We start from the raw sequence: 24,236 nt of genomic DNA, 5'->3' as shown, positions 1-24,236 counted from the left end.
AAAAAACAAGCTCTGTCTATATGCTGCCTAAAAGAGACACACCTTAGACTTAGAGACACAAACTAAAACTCAAAGGATGGAAAAAATATATCGAGCAAACAACAATCAAAACAAGAGCAGGAGTGGCAATATTAATTTCTGACAATACAGACTTTAAAGTTAAATCCATCAGAAAGGAGAAGGAAGAACACTATAGAATGATTAAAGGGACAACACATCAAGAAGATATAACCTTATTCAATATTTACGCACCCAGTGAAAGGGCTACAAGATACATAAAACAAACTCTATCAGCATTGAAAAATAAGACAGACAGCTCCATAATAGTAGTAGAAGACTTCAACACACCACTTTCAGTGAAGGACAGGACATCCAGAAAGAAGTTCAAAAAAGACATGAAAGATCTAAATGCCACAATCAACCAGCTTGACCTCGTAGACATATACAGAACACTCCACCCAACAGCAACCAACTATACTTCCTTTTCTAATGCACATGGAACATTCTCTAGAATAGACCAAATATTAGGTCATAAAGCAAGCCTCAGCAGAATCCAAAACACTGAAATATTACAAAGCATCTTCTCTGACCATAAGGCCATAAGGAATCAATAACAGAAAAAGCAGGGAAAAGAAGTCAAACACTTGGAAACTGAACAATACCGTGCTCAAAAAAGACTGGATTATAGAAGACATTAAGGATGGAATAAAGAAATTCATAAAATCCAATGAGAACGAAAACACTTCCTATCATAATCTTTGGGACATAGCAAAAGCGGTGCTCAGAGGCCAATTTATATCAATAAATGCACACATCCAAAAAGAAGGGCCAAAATCAAAGAATTATCCCTACAACTTGAACAAATAGAAAGAGAGCAACAAAAGAAACCCACAAGCACCAGAAGAAAATAAATAATAAAAATTATAGCTGAACTCAATGAAACAGAAAACAGAAAAACAATTAAAAGAATTAACAAGTTCAAAAGCTGTTTTTTTTAAAAACTCAAAAAAACTGATAAACCACCACTGGCCAGACTGACAAAATACAAACAGGAGAGGAAGCAAATAACCCGAATAAGAAATAAGATGGCAGATATTACAACAGACCCAACTGAAATTAAAAGATCAGATTACTATGAAAAACTATACTCAAATTTGAAAACATAGAAGAAACAGATGAATTTCTAGAAACACACTACCTACCTAAACTAACACAATCAGAGGCAGAACAACTAAATAGACCCATAACAAAAGAAAAGATAATCAAAAAACTCCCAACAAAAAAAAGCCCTGGTCCAGGCGGCTTCACTGCAGAGTTCTACCAAACTTTCAGAGAAGAGTTAACACCACTACTACTAAAGGTATTTCAGAGCATAGAAAAGGATGGAATACTACCAAATTCATTCTATGAAGCCACCATATTCCTGATACCAAAACCAGGTAAAGACACAAGAAAATCATAGACCTATATCCCTCATAAATGTAGATTCAAAAACCCTCAACAAAATTCTAGCCAATAGAATTCAACAACATATCAAAAAATAATTCACCATGACCAAGAGGGATTCATACCAGGTATGCAGGGATGGTTCAACATTAGAAAAACAATTCATGTAATCCATCACATAAATAAAAGACAAGAATCACATGATTTTATCAATTGATGCAGAAAAGGCATTTGACAAAGTTCAACACCCATTCGTAATAAAAACTCTCAGCAAAATAGGAATAGAAGGAAAATTCCTCAACATAATAAAGGGCATTTATACAAAGCCAACAGCCAATATCACCCTAAATGGAGGGAGCCTGAAAACATTCCCACTGAGATCGGGAACCAGACAAGGATGCCCTTTATCACCACTCTTATTCAACAGTGTGCTGGAAGTCCTAGCCAGAGCAATTAGGCTAGATAAAAAAATAAAGGGCATCCAGATTGGCAAGGAAGAAGTAAAAGTATCTCTATTTGCAGATGACATGATCTTATACACAGAAAACCCTAAGGAATCTTCCAGAAAACTACTTAAACTAATAGAAGAGTTCAGCAGAGTATCAGGATACAAGATAAACACAAAAAAAATCAGTGGGATTCCTCTACACCAACAAAACGAACATTGAAAAGGAAATCACCAAATCAATGCCATTTACAGTAGCCCCCCAAAACATAAAATACTTAGGAATAAATCTTAACGAAGATGTAAAAGACTTATACAAAGAAAACTACAATACACTTCTACAAGAAACCAAAAGAGACTTACATAAGTTGAAGAACATATCCTGCTCGTGGATAGGAAGACTTTAACATTATAAAAATGTCTATTCTACCAAAAGCAATCTATACATTTAATGCAATTCCGATCCAAATCCCAACGACATTCTTCAATGAGATGGAGAAACAAATCAACTTCATATGGAAGGGAAAGAGGCCCCGGATAAACAAGGCATTACTGAAAAAGAAGAACAAAGTAGGAGGCCTTACTTTACCTGATTTTAGAACCTATTATACTGCCACAGTAGTCAAAACAGCCTGGTACTGGTACAACAACAGATACATGGACCAATGGAACAGAACTGAGAATCCAGACATAAATCCATCCACATATGACCAGTTGATATTTGACAAAGGCCCCAAAACAGTTAAATGGGGAAAAGACAGTCTTTTTAACAAATGGTGCTGGCATAACTGGATATCCATCTGCAAAAAAATGAAACAAGACCCATACCTCACTCCATGCACAAAAACTAACTCAAAATGGATCAAAGACCTAATACAAAATCTAAAACGATAAAGATCATGGAAGAAAAAATAGGGACAATGTTAGGAGCCCTAAGACATGGCATAAACAGTATAGGAAACATTATAAAGAATGCAGAAGGAAAACTAGATAACTGGGAGCTCCTAAAAATCAAACACTTATGCTCATCCAAAGACTTCACCAAAAAAGTAAAAAGACTATCTACAGACTGGGAAAAAGTTTTTAGCTATGACATTTCTGATCAGCGCCTAATCTCTAAAATCTACATGATACTGCAAAAACACAACTACGAACAGACAAATAACCCAATTAAAAAATGGGCAAAAGATATGAATAGACACTTCACTAAAGAAGACATTCAGGTAGCTAACAGATATATGAGGAAATGTTCACAATCATTAGCCATTAGAGAAATGCTGATCAAAACTACAATGAGATTTCATCTCACTCCAACAAGGCTGACATTAACCCAAAAAACACAAAACAATAAATGTTCGAGAGGCTGTGGAGAGATTGGAACACTTCTACACTGCTGGTGGGAATGTCAAATGGTACAACCACTTTGGAAATCGATTTGGCGCTTCCTTAAAAAGTTAGAAATAGAACTACCATACGATCCAGTAATCCCACTCCTTGGAATATATCCTAGAGAAATAAGAGCCTTTACACAAGCAGATATATGCACACCCATGTTTACTGCACCACTGTTTACAATCGCAAAAACATGGAAGCAACCAAGGTGCCCATCAAAGGATGAATGGATAAATTATGGTATATTCACACAATGGAATACTATGCATAGAAAAAGAAGTGAGGAATCTGTGAAACATTTCATAACATGGAGGAACCTGGAAGGCATTATGCTGAGTGAAATGAGTCAGTTGCAAAAGGACAAATATTGTATAAGACCACTATTATTAAGAACTTGAGAAATAGTTTAAACTGAGAAGAAAACATTCTTTTGTGGTTACGAGAGGGGGGAGGGAGGGAGGGTGGGAGAGGGGTATTTGCTAATTAGATAGTAGATAAGAACTACTTTAGGTGAAGGGACAGACAGCACACAATACAAGGGAGGTCAGCACAATTGGACTAAACCGAGAGCAAAGAAGTTTCCTGAATAAATTGAATGCTTCGAAGGCCAGCGTAGCAGGGGCAGGGGTCTGGGGACCATGGTTTCAGGGGATATCTAAGTCAATTGGCATAATAAAATCTATTAAGAAAACATTCTGCATCCCACTTTGAAGAGTGGCGTCTGGGGCCTTAAATGCTAGCAAGCAGCCATCCAAGATGCATCAATTGGTCTCGACCCACCTGGATCAAAGGAGAATGAAGAGCACCAAGGACACAAGGTGATTATGAGCCCAAGAGACAGAAAGGGCCACATGAACCACCAACTACATCATCCTGAGACCAGAAGAACTAGATGGTGCCCGGCTACAACCGATGACTGCCCTGACAGGGAACACAACAGAGAACCCCTGAGGGAGCACGAGAGCAGTGGGATGCAGACCCCAAATTCTCATAAGACCAGACTTAATCATCTGACTGAGACTGGAAGGACCCCGGTGACCCCCAGACCTTCTGTTGCCCCAGGACAGGAACCATTCCCGAAGCCAACTCATCAGACATGGATTGGACTGAACAATGGGTTGGAGAGGGATGCTGGTGAGGAGTGAGCTTCTTGGTATCAGGTGGACACTTGAGGCTATGTTGGTATCTCCTGCCTGGAGGGGAGATGAGAGGGTGGAGGGAGTTAGAAGCTGGCGAAAAGGACACGAAAAGAGAGTGTGGAAGGAGAGAGCAGGCTGTCTCATTAGGGGGTGAGTAACTGGGAGTGTGTAGCAAGGTGTATATGGGTTTTTGTGTGAGAGACTGACTTGATTTGTAAACTTTCACTTAAAGCACAATAAAAATTATTAAAAAAAAAAAAAAATGAGCAAAGGACCTGAGTAGACATTTCTCCAAAGAAGATATACAAATGGCCAATAATCACATGAATAGATTCTCAATGTCATTAGTGATCGCTGTGTGCCATCAAGTCTATTCCAATTCATAACAACCCTACAGGACAGAGTAGAACTGCCCCATAGAGTTTCTTAGACTGAAACTTTTATGCAAGCAGACCACCAGGTCTTTTTTCCTGGTAGCAGCTGGTGGATTCTAACCTGGATTCTAACCACTGACTTCGGTTAGCAGCCAAGTGCACTTAAAACCACTGTGGTACCAGGACTCCTTCACTAGCCATTAAAAAAAATTAGGTACATGCAAATCAAAGCCACAATGAAATACCACCTCACACCCACTAGGATGGTCACCATCAGGAAAATCACTGGCAAATAGCAGGTGTTGTCAGGGACATGGAGAAACAGGAAGCCCTCATTCATTGCTGGTGGGAATGTAAAATGGTGCAGCCACTGTGGAAAACATTTTGGTAGCTCTTCAAAAAGTTAAACGTAGAATTACCATATGACCCAGCAATTCCATTCCTAAGTATATACCCAAAGAACGGAAAGCAGGGATTCAAACAGGTATGTGTTCACCAATGTTCACAGCAGCATTATTCACAACAGCCTGAAGGTGGAAACAACCCAAGTGCCCATCAACAGATAAATGAATAAACAAAATGTGGTATTATCCTTCCAATAGAGTATTATTCAGCATAAAAAGAAATGAGGTTCTGATACATGCTGCAATATGGATGAATCTTGAAAAAATTATGCTCAGTAAAATAAGATGCAAAAAGACAAATACTGTATGATCCCACTTACGTGAAATGTCTAGAATAGACAAATGCATAGACATAAAATTTTATTAGTGGTTACCAGGGACTGAGGGGAAAGGCGAGGAGGGAGTTTGTCTGGGGTGATGAAAAACTTCTGGAAATACAGCACTGATGGTTACACAACATGAATTTAATGCCACTAAATTATGCACAAGAGATCATATATTTCACTAGGTATAACACAATGAAATTACTGTGTTTTAAAGTCATCTGGCAGAGTTTCATTCTAGTGTCCACCAAGTAAATAACGTAAGTTCATTTGTTTCATTTTACTTTCAATTTTTAGTGATTTATTTCTGTTTTATAATTATATAAGTAGGAGCTGCTGTTAGTTGCTGAGTTGGCCCCTTAACTCATGGCAACCCCATTGTGTTAGAACTGCTCCATAATGTTTTCCTGGCTGTAATCTTTACCAAAGCAGCTTGCCAGGCCTTTCTTCTGTAGAGCCACTAGGTGGGTTCAAACTGCGAACCCTTTGGTTAGAAGCCAATCGTAAACCACTTGTGCCACCCAAGCTCCTTGTAAAATATTTACAGGGCTCAACAGCAACGGGTTTGGGTTTCTTTTTTTTTTTTTAAGTCAGGTCTAAGGGAAGAGATAAATTGAAAGATGTACAGATTCCACCCCTGTGCTCTCTCTGCCCTACACCTCTCCCTCCACGTAACTATTGTTTTCTTAATTTTATTCAATATCCTTCCACTTTTAATATTAGCATATATATATTCTCATCCCCCCCTCCCTTGACGCAAGACTGCATACTATATAAACACTTTTCTCCACCTTGCTTTTTCTTTTACTGTTTCTAGAACAGACCTAGCTTGTGACTGAAGGCCCAACTAGCCAGGTAGAAGCAGCTGAAAAAATAATTATTTAGCAGCAGGGTAGCTGAGTACTCAGGGAGAAAGGTAAAAATCCCCCACTCAAAATGAGCCTAACAACCCAACAATACAAAACATAGGAAGAAATTTAATGCTTAGGGAAAAAAAAAAAAAATCAATAAAAACATGAATTCACACTACATGGTATTAGTTTTATGATACAGTCTGAGAAATATTTTTAAACTTGAGTAAGGTGAAGATATCACAAACACAAGGGAGAATCTTTTTTTAAGTAGTGAAAAGGTTATACAACAAAAACAAGGAGAACCGAAACACGTATGTAGACACGAAACATTAGAAATCTAAGAACTGAAAATGTAGATACTGCCATATATGCTCAATAAAAAAAAAAAAAGCTCAATAGATGGAATAAAATCTAGACTGGATACAGTATAAGAAAGAATTAAATTGCCCGGTAATACTGAATTCACCTAGTATGAGACACAGAAAAATAAAGAGTAAAAAAATTAAAACCGTGATTAAGAGACACAGAGAATAAGTTGACAGACTTCACCATACGGCTACAGAATAAGAAAAAATAATAGAAACAATATTTAAAGAGCTGAGAATTTTCCAAAACTGAAAATCCGATTCCTCAGGTTATAAGTACACTCTGAGTACCTGCTGTATGTACAGAAGTTCATCCACACCTACAGAACACCTCAGTGAAACTGCGAAATACCAAGCACGAAGAGCTGCTGCTTCAAGGAAAAACACAACAAATGTCTGTAATAACTTCAGAATCCACACGCAACTCCAAGCTTCACTCAGAAATGTTTACAGATCTCTTACAATGGAGGGTGTGGAAAAGCAGCGACTTCAAAGCTTAATGAATAACTCTACCCACACTTTTTATTTTACCATTCTTATATAATTATTTTCTTACGATTCTAAAAGGAAGGTGTGGACAATGCATAAAATAACTCAAAAAACTACCTCAAGGCATCTAGTAAATTCACACATCTTAATCCTTAAAAAAAAAAAAAAACACTGAAATGTTAAGCAGTCAAATTTTGCAGATAATAGTAGCATAAAAGGGAAGAAACAAAACTCAATCCTAGGGAAAGAATTGTAAAAGGCAAAACAAGACTTTTGTAAAACAACATGCAAGCGTATCTTTATAACCTTGAGGAAGGAAAGTATTTCTTAAACAAGACACAAAGTAGAAATCAAAGAAAAATACTGATAAATTCAGCTACATTAAAACTTTAAATTTTTATAAATAAAGGCGCCATAAGAAAGTGACAAGACAAGCCACGAAGTGATAGAAGACATTTGTGACACATAATCAGCAAAGGGTTAGTATTCAGAACCTATAAAGCACTCCTACCAATCAAAAACAAAGTAACAACCCAAAAGAAGAGAACAGCCATTCCACAGAAAAAGAAACAAAGATGGCCTGCAAACATTTGAAAACATGTTCTCTCCACTTTGGTGAGTGGTGTCTGGGGTCTTATGGCAAGCAGCCATCTAATATACATCATTTGTCTCAACCCACCTGGAGCAAAGGAGAATGAAGAACACCAAAGACACAAGGTAATTATGAGCCCAAGAGACAGAAAGGGCCACATAAACCAGAGGCTACATCAACCTGAGACCAGAAATAATAGATGCTGCCCGGCTACAACTGATGACTGCCATGACAGGAAATACAACAGAGAATCCCTGATGGAGCAAGAGAACAGTGGGATGCAGACCTCAAATTCTCATAAAAAGACCAGACTTAACGGTCTGACTGAGACTAGAGGGACCCCAGAGGTCACAGTCCCCGGACCTTGTGTTAGCAAAAGACTGGAACCATTCCCAAAGCCAACTCTTCAGACAGGGATTGGACTGGACTATAAAGACAGAAAATGATACTTGCAAGGAAGGAGTTTGTCTTGGCTCAACTAGACACATGACACTATGTGGGCAGCTCCTGCCTGGAGGCGAGATGAGAAGGCACAGGGGGACAGGAGCTGGCTGAATGGACACAGGGAATACAGGGTAGAGAGGAGGAGTGTGCTGTCTCATTACAGGGAGACCAAGGAGGAGTACACAGCAAGATGTATGTAAGGTTTTGTATGAGAGACTGACTTGATTTATAAACTTTCACTTAAAGCACAATTAAAAAAAAAAAAAAAAAAAGGTGTTCTCTCTCAGTATCAAAGAAATGCAAAACCTGTATCAATTCATACCCAGTAAGCTAACTTTAGTTTCTGCCAATATTGCGTATCGGCAAGAACACGCAGCCATCACAACACATATATATACACACTGGAAAACAAAGGGGCACTATCTAGTAAAGGTGAAAATGTACATAATCCAGCAATTCTACTCCTCTAAGAAATACATTCAAACTCCATGTCTCAACTCATTAGTGGGCAGCAAAAATCAATAGGTTTTGACTAGCATTTTTATTTTTAATAAACCAGAACAGCATGGAGTAGCATCACATTTAAGGGTTTGGGAGTCAGTTCCTGGGTAGTATAAATAGTTAAGACACTTGGCTGCTAACCCAAAGGCTGACAGTTTGTGTCCTCCCAGAGTTGCCTGAGAAGAAAGGTCTAGCGATCTATTTCTAAAAAGTCAGCAACTGAAAATTCTATGAAGCGCAGTTCTGTTCTGACATACGCAGGGTTGCCATAAATCAGAGCTGACTGGACGGCAACTGGTTTCATTCTTCATCACAACACTTTTTTGATTATGCACATGTATACCTGATCATGAACTGGGTCACAATGTAAAACGTCCACCTACTCCTCACTTATCAACTCATTATCCTACATTCTGCATTTATGACAACAGAAAAAATCTATCCTATTTTGTGCATTAACATATGTATGGCAGTAACAAACACTGAGGTGAAAGGTGCAGAATAATGCTGGGTGTGATGGTTAATCTAAGATACATGTCAACGTGGCTGGACCATAATTATCAGTGGTTTGGCAGTTATGAAATGATGAAATCTAAAGGTTATAATGATATAGTCATCCTCACATTTTTGTGATCTGATGTAGTCATCCTCCATTTTTGCATAACACCAATTTTCATGTAATGGCCTGGTCTTTGGAACCTAGCCATGCTGATAACGAGGAGTGGATGTATTTCTTACTGAGTGCTAACAAAAAAGTCTGAAAAACACTACCCCAGAGAAACTTACTCAAATGTACCAATAAACCTATGCAAGGTCTTTATAGCAGCAATGTTTACAATGGCAAAAAAAAAAAAAAAAAACCTGGCAACTCAAATGCCCATCAATAGGAAATAGATAAAACTGTAAAATACTCACACAATGAAATTTCATGCAGTAGTGAAAGTAAATGAATTAGAGCTATGTATAACATGGAAGAATATCCAGACCATAATGTTGAAGGGAAAAGTTGAAGTTGCAAATAAGCTCATACAAAAGGATCTTATTTATAGTGTTCAAAAACAACAGAAAAAAATTAAGGAATGTAAGTGGTGGTGTTGTGAACCGCTGAGTCAATTCCAACTCACAGCAACCCTATTCCACTATGAGGATACAAACAGATGTGGCAAACTATAAGAAAAGCAAGGCAACAAAGATAGTGGCTACTTCTCAGCAAGTAGGAGTACATAAAGGAATAAGAACTTCACATAATGTTCTGGAACTGAGTATTAAGTACAGGGCTGTTCTTTATGTCTTTATTCTTTATCTTATATATACTACATATACATATAAATTTTTATATGTACTTAAATTTGTAAGTTTTTAAATACAGCTGACTGAAAGGTGTTTGGTACACAGATATACATTATATGATCTTTAAGCTGTACATACACATTCTATATTCTCTTGTACATCTCAATCACTTAACAAATATTTGTCTTACTTTTCAGCAAAACAACAAAAAGGAAGGAGTAAACAGACAAAAACTTCCCAGTTTCTTAAATGCATACAACTGCAATTATGAACTGCTGAATACCTCTAGAAAGTTATACTTGGAGCAAATTTCCTCAAAAAGAAAATTAAAACAGTTAGTTTTAAATAAGAAATTTATTTATTTTTACAAAAAATACCTAGAGTTTTCTTTTTTAATTTTATTGTGCTTTAGGTCAAAGTTTACAAAACAAGTAAGTTTCTCATTCAAAAAATTTACACACAAATTGTTTCATGACATTGGTCACAATCCCTGCAGTGTGTCGGCACTCACCTCCTTTCTAACCCCGGGTTCCCTGCTTCCATTCGTCCAATTTTCCTGTCCCTTCCTGCCTTCTTTGCTTTTGGGTAGGTGTTGCCCATTTGGTCTCATATACTTGACTGCTCTAAGAAGCACATTTTCTTGACTTAGCAACCCCGTACTAGCACAAAGCTGCCTTAAGATATCAGATAAAATAGTAATTAAGAATAATAAGTAAACCTTATCTTTATCAAAAGCAGTATGTTATTTTAAATGCTGCTAGAACTGCTTAATGAAGGCTATGTAAAACTGAAAGGATATGGAATATAATGACTCACCTATTCCTGCCAAGTACACAAGGTTACTGGAATAGACAAGAACTCAAATTTGTTCATTTTACAACTAATTTATATTTATTATTTCTTTTCTCCCCCTACTTCCATCAGACAGATTAACTGAATGGGCTGTATTTTACATATAATTCCAAAGCTAATCTTTAAGTGTATATTTTATTTAAAAAGTGCTCCAAAAAATTCAAACTCAGAAATGCTTCCAATTTAAAACTAAATGCAATTTTTGGCCAAGGGGGGAGAGAGGGATATGGGAAGAGGGGATTAAGTCACTTTTTTCAAACTATCCAATTTAAACTTCAATTAGAACTGCAGTCGATATTCAGGTCAAACTGGAAGCCATTTAAGAAACAATTCCCCATTCATCAGCAATGGTGTACTAGCCATAAAAACTGTACCGCAAGAAATTATACCAGGAAATAAGAGCACCAAAAAATACCCAAAGCTTGAAAAACCTGCAAAAATCATGACATTCAGCCAACCTCAGACATCCAGGTAATGAAAACTATGTAAAATAATCATAAAACACATTTCAAGTGAACATGAACTTCCCAATAAACTAGGCAAGCACAGGTCAGCAGCACATAAATGAATTCAACCTGTGTGTGGATATAAAGATTTAAGGTAATACCTCCAATGTTCAGCAATAGAGCGTTCAGAACACTGAGGTGCTTTCAATGTAAGGCTTAGCTCCTCCAAGTTTATTTCAAAGATAACCGAAACTAAACACAAGCCATCACTAAATTATTTGTGTACAGATTTCACTTAGAACACACTTAAATTACTGATCAACAGATTATCTGGTACTAAGCACAGAAGTATTTGGCTGAAATTTGTGTATTAAAGTTTCTGCTTTCTATTTCACTGTCCCAAGGGTAAACTTCAATCCCTTATTCTTAGAGTCTCATTTTATATGGCATTCCAAATATCACTCAATTAGCCATGGTAACAGAGTAGAAGGATGGCACAAATCACAAGTAAAGCAGAAAGATCAACGAGTCTCATTTTCAAACATCAGGAAATTCATTCATTCATCAAATGGAGAACTACAGAAGTATCACGAATACACTTCACCGTTATGAGCAAGACAAAGTTCCTGCCACAAAGTACTTACACACTTGTAGGTAAGACAGATAGCAAACATAATATACATATGTTAGGTAGTGACTGATAAGTGCTATAAAGAAAAACAAGACTAGGACAAAAAAACAGAATATGTAGTTTAGGTAGGGTGATCAGGGATGACCCTTCTGAGATAACCGCTGAGATACGTCTGCAAGATTACACAGGATTAACTCATAATGCACACAGACAGGAATTTAGACTGAAAAAAATTCTTGAACTAAAAGCAGTCTGCCCACTCCTCTCTATGTAACTAAAAAATTTTTTAACAGTTGGTTTTAAGTAGCTTTTACCGTTTTCTCCACTTGGAAAATTTCAATTTAAAGTCATTAACTTAGAGTCAACCCTCTACTCCAAAAAATAATATATTCATTGCCTTAATTTAGCTAACACCTTGTTGCTGTTAGTTATTGTCAATTCTGACAACACCTAACATCAATAACTGCACACGGACATTTCAGAAAGCATTCTCACAAACATCTCAGAATAAGAATACACTCTGGAATCAGATGTCTCAGTTCAAATTCAGGGTTCTCCTCGTATCTGCTCTTTGTCTTTGGATAAACTATTCAATCCGTCTCCCTAGTTTCCACCAAAACCGCTGCCGTTGAGTTGATTCTGACTCACAGCAACCCTAAAGGACAGGTGAGAACCACCCGGTAGGGTTTTCGAAGAGCACCTAGTGGATCTGAACTGCTGCCTTTATGGTTAGCAGCCGTAGCTCTTGGCCACTACACCACCAGGGTTTCCTAGTTTCCGCCAAATAGTACCTATCTCATAACGTTGCTAAGAAGATGAAACGAGATACGGATGGCAAAGAAGCACTCTAACGTCAGCTATCACTTACAAAGCATCTACTAAGATAACATAAGCAAGGTTATTGAATCTCAGGCAGGTTAACAGTTAAGGTCACACACATGCAGTCAATATGTTACTAACAGGCAAAACCAAATTCAAACCCCAAGTTTTTCTGATTCCCTAGCAGTCACACTCTTCCTACTATATAAGGTTACGTAATTTAAGAAGCCAGGAACAGAACTCACACAAAACTTTAGAGCTAATAGGTCTATGACTTGCAGGACTCTAAGTGACTTCCAGGTATCATGCCAGACTATGCTTTTTCCTTAGTCACTTAACTGACTCATCTGTAATAAATAAATAATTGTCCCACATTTCCCAGTGAGAATGTAGCATAGCATCAGGTCTCTTGATAGACAATATAATTACTGAAAATCATGAATTCTGAAAACAGATACTCTTCAGGGTCAAAATAAATGTGAAAAAATGGCATTCTTCCCCAGGAACGGTAGGCAGCTATGTCCCTGTGGCCCCTATGAAACCTATTCAATGTGGAAGCTACCCTAAAGGACCTCACTGGATTAACTGTCATTCTTCCCCTTGCTAAAACACATAAACTGGTGTCTATGGAAAGTGAAAATGTTTCTGCCTAGCAATCTAATCTACTATATATCTGCTTATTTCTAGAAATCCATCAATATGAGAATAAAGCCAAAGCATTGTGATTCCTAGAAAAACTAAGTTAAATCCTTTGGAAGGTGCTGTTGAAAAACTGGAAAAACTCAGGAGGATTCTACATTTAGAAGCTGTTCCCCAGTCTCTAAAAGAATGGCTTGAACCAGATTAGAATAGCTTTTCATTCCATTTTAAAGAAACCAATACTAGAAATCATAGATACTACTTTTAGGATATAATTTATGGAAGAAAGACCAGACTTCTACACAAAAAAAAAAGAATGGTTCAAATCCGTAAACAAATAAATGTAAATTTAGATGTTTTAAGTTAAAATAAGCCATTTAAAGTGCACATATATTTTTAGTTCTTGCTTTAACCAAGTTTTTTAATTAACTAACCAACCAATGATCCTAATCACACGGGACAGGTAAGAGGGTTTACACCGTACTCTAACGTGACTCCCTCCACCAAGGGATTCCCAAAGGTTCCCTGCCACTTCCTTCTGCTCTGACAGTTCCTAGGAGAGGAAAAGAGCACACTAAAAACCACGTGAGTCCAAGATGCAGTATCCATCAAAGGAAGGAACTGCAGGGTAAGAGTTTAATTTATTCACTCAATAGATCTTTACAGAGCACCTGCTATGTGCCAGGCACTGCCCGAAACCCTTGGGATCTATCAATAAGCAAAACAGACAAAAAGCCCTGCCCTCATTGAGGTTACATTATACCGTGTGTTTGAGGGTGGGAAGCAGAAACAAACACAATAAACAAAGAAATTATATAGTATGTTGGAAAGTGACAAGTGCTATAAAGAAAACAGCAGGGTACAAGGATCCGACGCAGGGGAGTGCAGCTTTAAATAAGACAGTAATGCCTTTTTGAAAGTGGCATTTAAAGAGCAAAGATTCGAAGACATGGAAATCATTCATGCAGTAATCTCACAGAAAAAGTGATCCAAGGAGAGGAAACAGCAGTGTAAAGGCCCTAACTAAGACAGTCAGTGGGGCTGGCAGGAATTAAGTAAGGGGAAGTATAGTAGCTAAGGTAAGAGAACAGGACAGGAAGAACAACGACGAAGAAGAGTTTCCAGATTCTGCACGACCTTCTAGGCAATAAAGACTCTGGCTTTTTAGCTCTGCAGGATATGGGAAGTCAATGCAGAGTTTCGAGGAGAGAAGTGACATGATCTGGTTGCTGTGTTGAAAAGGGCTGTTGGGAGCTAGGGCAGAAGCAGGAAGACCAGTTAGGATGCTAACTGCAGAAAACTAGGCAAGAAGTAAGAATGGCTTGAACTAGGCTAGTGAGCAATAGAAGTGATAAAAGATTGGATTTTGGATGTTATTTTAAAGATAAGATAGAGCCAAGAATGCCATGTGTGAATGAGGTAAGACAGGGACGACTCTGAAAATTTTGCCTGAGTATCAGATGGAAACTGCCATCAAAAGAAGTGAATTAGGCTGCAGCAGAGGCAAGTTTAAAGGTGAATACACAAGTTCAGTTTGACTACTGCACATCCAAGTGAAGATTTCGCACAGATTGTCTAGAGTACAGAAGGGGAGTCAAGGCTGAAGATATAAATAAATACGGGAGTCATCAGCATATAGGTATTTAAAGCCCTGAGACTGGATGAAATCACCAAGGGAGTATAAAAAGAAAAGTGAACCAAGGACCGAGCACTTCAACTTTAGGAGTAAAGGACATAAAGAATGAACAAAGCTATCACCGAGGAGAGAAACGCAAAAAAAGCATCCTCCAAGGAGAGTGTAACGATTAAGTTATACTTAGTGTACAAATCACTTTGCTGAAACCAAATCTGCACATCTCTTAAACGCTGAAAATATATTTAAACACCAATTCAACAGCCTGGTACACAAACAGTTATAAACTGTTATTTTTCTAGATCTCAGATACAGAAGGTTAAGTTAATTAAACTACTTTGTTCATGGCACTAAGGCTTTCTGTTTATCTTGTTTATAAAAGAAAACAGTTTATGTTCTTATCTAAACCTATGTTTTCTCGGAGATTCGCACGTAAATTACATTTTTAACATACCCAAAAAATCATGTTCACACCAAAAGAAAGAGGAAGCCAGTGAAACTCCACTCTTTAAGAGTGATCATCAGTGTCATTTCTGGAGAAATAGTTACTTGCTTCTAGTCTCTAGGGATACTCTAGATTTATCTTCAAAGTTATTAAAACATGAACGGTACACAAAACAAGCAGCTCGTAAGATGTTATCTCCTTAAGTATCTGAATATTCTTGTAAAGCATGATTCTTTCTGCACTTATTTATAATACATTAGGTCAGATTCCTAAGAAACCCCAAATCTTGCTGGAATCACTGAGTTTATTGACAAATCTACGTATTTACAAAGTACTCGGTGATCTTTTGGATTAAAGGTTGCTTTGCTATAAAGAGAAAACCCTGGTGGCGTAGCGGTTAACTGCTACGGCTGCTAACCAAAGGGCCGGCAGTTTGAATCCACCAGGCACTCCTTGGAAACTCTATGGGGCAGTTCTACTCTGCCCTATAAGGTTGCTATGAGTCAGAATCGACTCGACGGTACTGGGTTTGGTTTTTTTGGTTTTGCTATAAAGAAATCATAAGCCTGCAATTGAAAGTACTTCTGTACATTCCAAGTAAAATTCAAGGTAAAAACTTACCAACATTAACAATTAAGCCTCAAAAAAGCCTTCAAAAAAGGCCTTCTTTGGCCCTTTCTAAAAGCCACATTGCCTGATATTTAAAATGTAATTGTTAAATTTAGTTATCTGATTTCTCTACCAAAAGCAGATTACCGGTTACCCCGTTGTTGCCGTCAAGTCAATTCTAACTCACAGCGACCCTACAGGACAGAGCAGAACTGTCCCATAGGGTTTCCAAGGTTGAAATCTTCATGGCAGCCACACCTTTCCTCCACGAAGCAGCTATTTGGGTTCGAACCACTGACCTTTCAGTTAGCAGCTGAGTTATTATCCACTGCACCGCCAAGGCTCCTTCAAAAGCAGAATAAAGCCTATAAACTAAGAGAAGGCTTGGGGTGAGAGATTTTGAATGAAAAATATTCCATCATGCAAAGAGACTACTGACATTAAAGGAAGATATAGAAAAAACTAAATCGGGAACAAAATCGTAAAATAATGGCTCTTCATAATGCTGACCCTGAATCATTAAGGGTGCAATAACACTCCGTATGCTTTACTTATAATATTGAAAGAGTTAATAGATTTAAGAAAGTTTCATTAGGCCTTGTTATATTTTAAATCTCAGTATGAATCTCAGAAAGGTAAAGTGGAGCCCTGGTGGAGTAGTGGTTAAGAGCTATGGCTGCTAATCAAAAGGTCAGCAGTTGGAATCCACCAGCCCTTTCCTTGGAAACCCTATGGTGAGTCGGAACCCACCCGATGGCACCTAACATCATTATGACTGCTGACGCTGCAAAATTAGAAAGGACATGCCTAACGTTTTCTTAGAACCTACAAGACAATGAGCCCAGCTATTTCATGTTAGATACTTGAACTAAAGAAAAGGAAGCCTTGTTTATTAGGAAACATCAAGTATGTCTGCCTATCGCAAGACATGTCTATCCAAAATACAGATCAACTCAAGAGTAGTCCAGTGTTTTTCTTGGAAAGATCAACTCAGTCTATTCAGCAACTGCTTTAGCCAAAACTGGAGACACAGTTGCCCTTTGCCTGCTTGTGACTTAGCCAGAACGAGTTTAACCTAACTTACCAAAGCTTCAAACTCAATTTCTACACCATTTGGAGTGTTTTAATTCACCCCCAAAGTGTTTAATCTTTAGCTGTCTGCGTATGTTTAAATTTCTAAAAACTTTCCACAAAGCAGCTCCCAAAAAAAAGAAAAAAGGCAACTTTAAACAGTGAACTTCAACTGTAGCCTATTAAGCAGTGCTTATTGGAATCAGTCTCTGATAAAGGCCTAATGCACTTAGGAACTTAAGATTCCTCCTTCCTCCCCGCTCGTGCACTTCACGAAGGTGCAGCTGCACGAGGTTAAGCTCCCTCTCCGGTGTCTCCGGCTGCCCTCATCTCTGGTGCTCCTTTCAAGACCAGCGTGCAGACCTGCACAGCCTACACCTGGTGCTTCATTACCGTCCGACGTTCCGAGCCTGCCAGCTGGGCGCTCTGCTGAGATCCCCAACGCCAAACCCTCATTGTTGGAAGCTGAGGGGGGAAGGGGATCACTCAGGAAGACACACCCCTCAGGAAGAGGAAAGGATAACTTCGCCCGTCCCCAGTGCGGTCCACAGATCTCCCCAACTCTCCCCTCACAGGCTCTCCCAGCCCCGGCCGTCCCACCCCAAGCTACAGGGCGCTGGGAGGGGCTGCCAGAGGAAGAACGAGCGCCGAAGAGCCGGGTCCCTCGGCATCCGGACGGGGCGGCGAGGGCTGAAATTCCAGCAGGGCGTCAGCACGGCCCAGCTCCGGCCCAGGGACGCCGCTGGAGGCACGCTCCCCCGTCCGCCCGGCGAGAAGGCGGTAATCCTCCGTCCCTCGCGGGGGCCCTCAGACCCGGCTAAAAATAGGCGTCTCGCTCACCCCGGGCCCTCTCCGCCGACCTCGCCCTCGGAAGACGTCTCCCGGGGAGTCCTCGGCCGCGCTCAGAGGCGCCGCGCCGGAGCCGGGGTCGGTCCCCGCGGCCCGACGAGGCCGAGGCTGCCCTCAGGTCCCGCCCACCGCGGCGTCCCGTCGGAGCAGGAGCCCGGCGGCGCGGAAACCGAGGCCTACCCGGCGGGCGGCGTCCTGGCCCCGCGGCCGCGCCCCCGGCCCGCCCCGGAACCCTGCGGCCGGCACCGCCCTCCCCTCGCGGCCGGCGCCCGGGCCCAGCGCGGCCTGCTCGCCCTTACCCTGCGAAGCCGGCGCGGCGCGGTGCGGTGCGGCCCGGGAAGGAGACGAAGGCGCGACGGCCGCCGCCGGCACCGCAGCCCGGCCCGCCCGCTCCGAGGCGCCGCCGCCGCCGCAGCAGTCGCTCAGGTGCCGTCGCGCCGCCCGGCAGGAAACGGGCGGCTTCGGGGCGGGGCGGCCCCAGCACGTCCCAGCGTCTGGGCCGGCGGTGCCCGGAGACCGGCCCCTTAAAGGGACAGGCGCCCGTGCCCGCCGCTCGGCCGGATATCCCCCAGCGTCCGCCTGGTTCGGAATTCTGAGGGTTTCCTCCCGAGATAACGTCCCCCAGGTGGTCTGAGGTTGGACGCTCGGGGTTTGAGGCGCGGCGGTGTCCCATTCATTCATTAGCCGTGCTCTCTCTCTCTCTTCTCCCACAGCTGGTTTCGTCTTGCATTTTCCTCCAACTTAAGCACGACCTGGATCCCCACATTACCTTATGCTTAAGGTACTAGATTTCACCGTGCTCGTGCTGGCTTCCACTCCAGAAAGCACAGGAAAACGAAATCCTCTCTTCGTTCCTGTTTCCAGAGTTTCTCTTTTTGAGTTGTTACGGACAACACTAGCTACAAACGTAGAGAAAACTTAAAAAACTTAGACCCGAATAAATCCTGGGCCAATACTAAGAAGCCCCCAGAGGGGGCCATTCATGAAGCCACAGTAAATAACTAGAATCTGCAGCAGAAAGGAGAGATAGGCCGGGGTCCCTGTTTATTAGCTTGATATTTGCTAAAAGGATGGCAGGGGACCTTCCTGTTCCACCTGGAAATGAGATGTGTTGATTATCATTACTTACTGTTTATCGATCTCTCACTGAATGCCAGGCACTGCTCCAAATATACCCAAAAAGCTCCGCGCTCTCCTCAAAGGTTGTGAGAGCTCGAAATGATACAAATGTTTCCAGAGTGTGGACAGAGATACCTAAAATTAGGGGTTACCACCAATTTCCCCTTCAACTCGAAGAAAAAGGGAAACAGAAGCAATCTTTAAAAAAGGAAGAGCGAGAACCAACAGTGAATTTTCTTTTATGTAGGCTGGTTAAAAGTATACTATATACATTTGTATTCTAATTACTTCTGTCTTAGTTTTTTAGACCAATTACAAATGAAAACTGAACACTATGTAGTAGCCTGAGATGTTAAGAATTCTGCCAGTCTTCAGCCACTATGTTCTCCAAAGATGTATTCTGTCTTATTTTAGCTCCAGGAGTGTCCTCTTTTTCCTTTCTTAGTAGGATCACTCAGCCCCTCCCTCACTGGCTCCAGTACCCTCAAGTTAATCTAAACCACTGGCTGCCTATTGAGCCTGTGCCAGAAGGTCAGGCTTTGTTGAAGAGTGAAGCCATTAGTCTCCTAATGAAAAAAAAAAAAAAATTTTTTTTTAAAGGGGCAAAATGTATTTTTTCTGTAACGGAGTTTAAGCGTTCTTGATTAGGTTACAAACAACCACCTGCTTTCCTCAGGTTAATTCTAACATTTTACTGACTTCAGTAAAACCACAGTGACATTTTAGACACAGTAATACTTAGGCACATTTTTAATTAAGTAATAAGTGAGTTGAGGAACATGTTTTCCCTGAATATACTACTTCTATTGTCGGAGTGGAAACCCTGGTGGAGTAGTGGTTAAGTGCTACGGCTGCTAACCAAATGGCTGGCAGTTTGAATCTGCCAGGCGCTCCTTGGAAACTCTGTGGGGGCAGTTCTACTCTGTCCTGTAGGGTCGCTATGAGTCGGAACCAACTCGACGGCACTAGGTTTGGTTTTTTGGTTTATTGTCAGAGTTGGAAACCCTGGTGGCCTAGTGGTTAAGTGCTACAGCTGCTAACAAAGAGGTCGGCAGTTCAAATCCTCCAGGTGCTCCTTGCAAACTCCATGGGGCAGTTCTACTCTGTCCTATAGGGTCGCGATGAGTTGGAATCTGCTCAATGGCAGAGGGTTTCCTATTGTCAGAAAGCGCTTAGTTTTGTGTTCCACAGTTTGAAACAAAGAAGCATAAATGTATGGACTATTTCATCTTCTCTGGGTGATTGACTTTTTCCAAAGGTAAGTGGTTGAATGCTTCTTCATTCTTTCTAAGCTTTCTGTTTATTCACATCAAAACAAAAAAATTGCTAGCCATGTTATGCGTGGCAATCACTATTAGGAATTTAGATTTGAAATAGAGTATAATATAACTAACTATAACTAACACATGTAATTAACCTAGCATAGAGTTAACCTTGGCTTCTTACTACCTTCAGTGCCCCCGAAATCAGCAACAAACTTGCAAAAAAGAATTAGAGCACCCTCTTTTTGAGGTACCTCTAGTTGTAACAACTGAGAAATCAAGTTTCATTGAAGATGTGAAATGTTACACTGTTACCTAACCATGAATAGTACTTATCATTATTTTCTAATTTAACAAGAGCAATTTACTGGAGACTCCCTTCTGATTTATAACTTTAATATGTAACAATTCTCTTTTTTCTGAGTTTTGGAAGTTTTAAACACACATAACACGCATTTCTCCAGCAGATGGAGAGAAAGCTGGTTATTCCTGTTTTGTCTAAAGAAGGCTTCCCAGAAGCAGTGAGTTATGTAGAGATTTGAGTAATACGTGAGTAACAGATTATATCTCCTGACTCTACCAGATCAGAGATGGCAGCGATGAAACTATAACGGAAGCAATTAACAGAACTACAAATAAAGAAAAGATTCCAGGTCTACCTTCTCAACCCAAACAGTGAAGTGGGGAGGTGCATAGAAACTTCTCACCTATAGATCCAGAAGCAAATCAGCTAATCTAGCAAAGTATCTGGCACATAACAGTGCTTAATAGATGTCTGTATTCTGCTCCTTTAACATGGAGTCTTTTCAAGCAAGTGACATTCAAGTAAATGCTTTCATGACAGATTAAAGATGACCACAAATTATTTACCACTCTTCCCATTGTGAGGTAGGATCTGTGTCCCCTCCTCTTGAATCTGGGAGGGATCTGTGACTGCCGTGACCAATAGAATATGGCAGAAGTTAACACTGTGCCAATTTCTGGCCCCAGGCCTTAAGAGACAAACAGTTTCTACTCCCTGTCTCTTGGAACCATTCATTTTAGAGCCCTGAGCTGCCTTGTAAAAAGATTACCTATGTTGCTCCATGGTCTTTACAGCCAGGTGGAGAGGCCCTGGGACTACCATGGAGAGGAAGAGGGGTCCGGCTGGTCCTAGCCTTCCAACCATCCCCACCAAGATGACAGATACATGAGTGAAGCCTTCTTGAACCCAGACCATCCATGCTGCCAGCTAAATATGCCGAAGTAACAATAGCACACAGAAGAATCACCTAGCCAACCCCTGTTTGAATTCTTGACCCCTCAGAATTGTGAGCATAATAATTGCTGTTTTTTTAGATGATTTGTTACATAGTAATAAACAAATGAACAGCTTTCTTCCACTTCTAAATAGCTACTTGGAATCTTGGAGCCTTGTTTAGGCAGAAAGGGGTCTCTACTTTTTCCAGACAGTCCCAAGAGATCAGTGGAGACTTCCAAGGGATAGAAACTTGGGCAGGAGTGGGTGGAGAGGTGGAGCTATAGTATGTAGCATAAACTGAGATGATTAAAACCACCTTAATGTCGCTCATCTTCAAAGACTGTCCAATGAATCAGAAACTGGTGGATTCAGTGGGGAAAGAGATAGGAATCAGTAATTATTTACCTAAGCACTGTGCTGGGTGTTTAATATATATTAACTCATATAATCCTCAATAAAACCCAATATTAATAACAGGCTCACACAGAATAATCAGCTCAAGGATGCAGAGCTTGAACCCAGATCTGTTTAACTCCAGTTCCCATGCATATGCCACTGCACTATGTTGACTCCCAAGGTGTAAACCTTCAGGTATACAAACAATTAAAATGTGAATTTTCATTTGTATATAGGTTTCACCTATTCTTGACAGCCTTTGTCATTAACATAAATAATCTAGAAGACGTAACATTAAATTAAATCAATAATAATAAATTGGCTGTTAATCACCATCATGTAAACACTTCTAACTAAAAGAACACAATTGTGTATGTTCTTGTCCAAGTACATCTAGCGACTGGAAGAAACAAATTTGAACTTTCTTTGGTTCTTGATCCCATGATTTTATACATTTCATTCTAGGAATTAAATATATATATATTTAATAACGATCATATTTAATAATGATACGTACCTCAATTATGGATAGCATTGTGAAAAATGAGAATTCCAGAAAACTGTGCTCATGAGGAAACTTTACGTAGATCAAGAGGCACTTGTTCGGACAGAACAAGGGGATACCGATTGGTTTAAAGTCAGGAAAGGTGTGCGTCAGGGTTATATCACCATACCTATTCAATCTGTATGCTGAACAAATAATCAAAGAAGCTGGACTGTATGAAGAACAGGGCATCAGGATTGGAGGAAGACTCATCAACAACCTGCGTTATGAAGATGACACAACCTTGCTTGCTGAAAGTGAAGAGGACTTGAAGCACTTAGTAATGAAGATCAAAGACCACAGCCTTCAGTATGGATTACACCTCAACATAAAGAAAACAAAAATACTCACAACTGGACCGATAAGCAACATCATGATAAACGGAGAAAAGATTGAAGTTGTCAAGGATTCCATTTTACTTGTATCCGCAATCAACACTCACGGAAGCGGCAGTCAAGAAATCAAACGTCGCATTGCATTGGGTAAATCTGCTGCAAAGGACCTCTTCAAAGTGCTGAAAAGCAAAGATGTCACCTTGAAGACCAAGGTGTGCCTGACCCTAAGCCATGGTATTTTCAATCACATCATATGCGTGTGAACGCTGGACAATGAATAAGGAAGACCAAAGAAGAATTGACGCCTTTGAATTGTGGTGTTGGCGAAGAATATTGAATATACCATGGACTGCCAAAAGAACGAACAAATCTGTCTTGGAAGAAGTACAACCAGAATGCTCCTTAGAAGCAAGGATGGTGAGACTGCATCTTATATACTTTGGACATGTTGTCAGGACGGGTCAGTCCCTGGAGTAGGACATCATGGTTGGCAGAGTAAAGGGTCAGGGGAAAAGAGGAAGACCCTCAACGAGGTGGATTGACACAGTGGCTGCAACAATGAGCTCAAGCATAACAATGATTGTAAGGATGGCACAAGACCGGGCAGTGTTTCGTTCTATTATGCGTAGGGTCACTATGAGTCGGAACTGACTTGAGGGCTCCTAACAACAACAAGAGTTAGTGTAAGAATTAAATGACATAATACATTTAAAAATAATTTTAAACTGTAAAATAGTGTATAACTATTACAGACTAACAATCTTATTCCAAAAACTAAAACCACAACAAACTAGTTGCCATTGAGTTGATCCCAACTCATGGTGATCCCATGTGTGTTAGAGTAGAGCTGTGGTAGATAGGGCTGTTTTCTTTTTTTTCCTAAGTTTTATTTATTTTGTTGCTTACCATAGGGTTTTCAGTGGCTGATTTTTCAGAAGTGGATTTCCAGGCCTTTCTTCCATGGAGCCTGTAGGTGGACTGGCACTTCTAGGTAGATTTGAACTGCAAACCTTTTGGTTAGTTTATTTTTAATTTTTTTTTGGTTAGTAGCAGACCATTTAACTGTTTGTTCCACCCTGGGACTCCTCAACAACCTTATTACAGGTTCTAAATATAAATATTTTAAAAGGCATTATTTAACCTATATTGTATCTAAATAATAACAACTACCATATTAGCTACTTTACATATACTGTACATAATTGCTAATCCTGACAACTGCTCTGTAAGATGTAATTATGCCCATTTTAAAGATGAGAAAGCAGACTTAGAAAATAAAGTATCTTGC

General features: G+C 40.0%; 1 protein-coding gene across 13 annotated transcripts in view; it reads right to left on the bottom strand.

Annotated features, from left to right (window-relative positions):
• KTN1 (kinectin 1) overlaps window positions 1-18,460 on the bottom strand; it is a 118,815-nt gene extending 100,355 nt beyond the window's left edge. For 9 of the 13 annotated variants that reach the window (XM_064292512.1, XM_064292522.1, XM_064292521.1 and 6 more), the window contains exon 1: window positions 18,352-18,459. The gene's annotated coding sequence lies outside the window, so the exon portion shown is untranslated. Of the gene's footprint in view, window positions 1-16,431; window positions 17,802-18,043; window positions 18,156-18,351 lie in introns of those variants that run through there. The other 4 variants (XM_064292513.1, XM_064292526.1, XM_064292515.1 and 1 more) reach the window with 4 other exon arrangements.
• Window positions 18,461-24,236: the final 5,776 nt, after the last annotated feature.

This window comes from Loxodonta africana, chromosome 10, assembly GCF_030014295.1.
Source record: "Loxodonta africana isolate mLoxAfr1 chromosome 10, mLoxAfr1.hap2, whole genome shotgun sequence".
Classification (NCBI taxonomy): domain Eukaryota; kingdom Metazoa; phylum Chordata; class Mammalia; order Proboscidea; family Elephantidae; genus Loxodonta; species Loxodonta africana.
Note: the sequence above shows the minus strand (reverse complement) of the source record. Positions and strands in the feature narration are given on the sequence as shown.